Raw genomic sequence first — 3,083 nt, forward strand, 5'->3', positions numbered from 1 at the left:
TATAAAATTTTGCATTAATAATTCCATTAAACCTTTGTACAACCCAAAGTTACAAAAGAAAATCAAGAAATTATTTCAATATTCAGGAAAATGTTCATAGAAGACATAAGACATAAATACAACTTTGAAAGATAAATGAATTTGATCTAAATGAATGCAAGACAGGAAGTAATACCAGGCAAATGAATAATAGTAAACTCAACAAGGCACAGTGACAAAACAATTGAGCTAAAGTTCTTATAGGGAACACTTCAGGCATGGAAAATTATTTTAAAAGAATCTTATTGATCACATTTAAAACATTTATCTCTGTGTTAATAACTAAGCACTTTACATTTGCCAAAGAGATTATAAACAGAAGTTTTGATATAAGGGGCATGATCAGTTGTTTTAAAGCATTAATTTTATTTATATGATCTATTGTTTAACACATTTATCTGATGTAAACTATATAATATCTTGTGAAGCTGGTGGGGGTTGTGTAGAGGGGAAACTTGGCTTTCATCATGTCCATTTTACCACTTCCAGTATATATCACTGTCTAATCATAAGCCACGTCTGCCTCTAAAAAAACACTTGATACCCATAACAGTCACAACAAAAGATCCACTGATATGTGGGCTAGTCACTATTTTGCAGTTTCTATGAATTAATGTTACTCAGTTACCTCTTTGAAAAGACAAAATGAGAGAGAGAGAGAGTGAGAAAGAGAGAGAGAGAGAGAGACAGAGAGAGAGAGAGAGAGAGAGAGAGAGAGAGACTGACTGATGAGATTATTTAGCTGGGCTCTGAAATCTGAGTAGGAGATTCAGAGGAAGATGAGGAGCAGAACGATGAACAATATTCCAAATCTGGAATAAGCTTGGAGTGTGAAATAATGAAAAGACTGGCTTCTCTGCAAAGTTGGAAGTGTAGAGTAGGACCAGCCTAAGGAATGCCACATCAATCTGAATAGTTTGGAATTTATTGTACAAGTAACAGGAGAAACTTATACATGAAGTGACGTGTAGGAAGTAGCATTTATCCTCAGGCTAGTTTAATGCACTGCTTATTTCTCAGTGTAGAGGGATTCTTCTCTTCATTATCCATTAGATTTTCCCAGAGAATCATGATTATAAAACAAGCTACTTTGGCCATCATTTTATCTTTGGTTGAGAATTCTATTCTCAATAAATGTCTCAGTTTTAGAATAAAATGGTTCCATTAACAGAAAAGTGTTTCATTTATTTTGCTTACACTATTTTGGCCAAGATGAGCACTTTAAAGCACTGGAGTTTACTTTTAAATATACCAGAAAAGAATATTCTTGACTTTACAAAGTATAATTGATAGCAGGCAGCACAGATCCAAAGTCATAATCATTTACAGAAAAAAAAATGCATTCAAACACATTTTAAAATTGGATTAAATATCCCCATTAAAGTCCAGATCATCAGTTGCCATTTGAAGGCAAAAGGTCAGGCTTTGAACCTCAGATACCGATAACAACAACAACAAAATTGTACTGCATCTCTACAAGTTCGATATCTAAACGGAAACTTAAGTCAAAAATCCATAATTCTAATTATCTAGTTGTGAGGATGATTCCTTTTTCAACAACACAAATTGAAAAAGCAAAAATGAAAGTAGCACAGATTACCTTATGAAATAAAAGAAAAGTAAATGCAATTAAATTCAGAAGAGACAAAATAAAAAAATACATGGTTATTGCTGGATGGAATAGCAACAAAAAAGACATGTCTCTAACCTTCCATTTTGAAAAGGATATTCTTCTAATTTTCTAGCATAACATGGTTCAATGCCTGTATAAGCATATATACTCAAGAATTATTAACTTATTCATTCAAATATTAATTAAATATTATGTCAGACATTGGACAAGGTGTGAGGATATAAGGTTATAAGGTTATAATACCATTTATCTGAACTTTGGCAAGTATGTAAACTGAATAATTAAACCCTGTGGGAAGAAGTGTTTAGACTTAAATCAATGACAAGAAGAATTAATAAGTCAGATATATATATACATACACATATGTATATATGACAATTTTGGCCTTACTATAGAGAAGCAAGCAATTGAAGTTTTATTTTTTGCTTATCTCACTACTTATTGACCGAGCTTGAGAAAGAAGTAGCTGACAGTGATACCATTAGGATACCTACCCAATACTCACGGTGTTTCTTTGTAAACTACCCATTTCAACCCACAAAATAGCCATGTTTATAACATATTGCCAACCTTTCTTGGCCACATCTGATTGGACTGAAGGACAACACTCAACATATGGAAAGCTAACCCATTAAATAGGCTAAGCCAATCAGATTCTCTCATGTAGGAATTTCTATTGGGCCCGAGAAAAAGCTCAGAGCTATGGCAATGGACTTATGAAAAGAGTAGAATTGAAAACGGAGTAATTGTGTTTGGATTATAGTGAAGTACAAGAGCATATAGTTTGCAAGAAGAAATAACGAACCGAAGTGACCGAAGAGATATGTTTTTACAAAACCACATTTCTGATATTCAAAATGGCCTCTGGCCATTACATCATTTGTCACATCAAGCATATAAAGAAAGAGGTAGTTAATAAATTCCTGAAAACATACAATCTTCCAAGACAGAATCAAGATAGAGAAATCTAGATTGACTAATTACACTAACAAAATCGAATGAGTAATCAAAGAACTCCCAAAAAACAAAAGTCCTTTGTTCTAGTTCTGTGAAAATCTTTGGTATTTTGAGAGGGATTGCACTGAATCTACAGATTGCTTTGGATAGTATGGATGTTTTAATGATATTATTTTTTTCTTTCCATTAGCACAGTATATGCTTCCATTTATTTTCATCTTCAATTTCTTTCTTCAATGACTTGTAATTTTAAGAGTAAATTTAATTAAGGGGGTAAAATACCTGTACTCTGAAAATTATAAGTCATTGAAGAAAGAAATTGAAGAAGATACAATAAATAGAACTAGAACAAATAATCCTAAAATTTATATGGAACCACAAAATACCCCCAAATAACCACAGCAACCTTGAGAAAGAACAGTTAGAGGTATCACACAACCAGATATCAAACTAT

Source organism: Pteropus alecto, unplaced genomic scaffold (genome assembly GCF_000325575.1).
Source record: "Pteropus alecto unplaced genomic scaffold, ASM32557v1 scaffold146, whole genome shotgun sequence".
NCBI classification, from domain to species: Eukaryota; Metazoa; Chordata; class Mammalia; order Chiroptera; family Pteropodidae; genus Pteropus; species Pteropus alecto.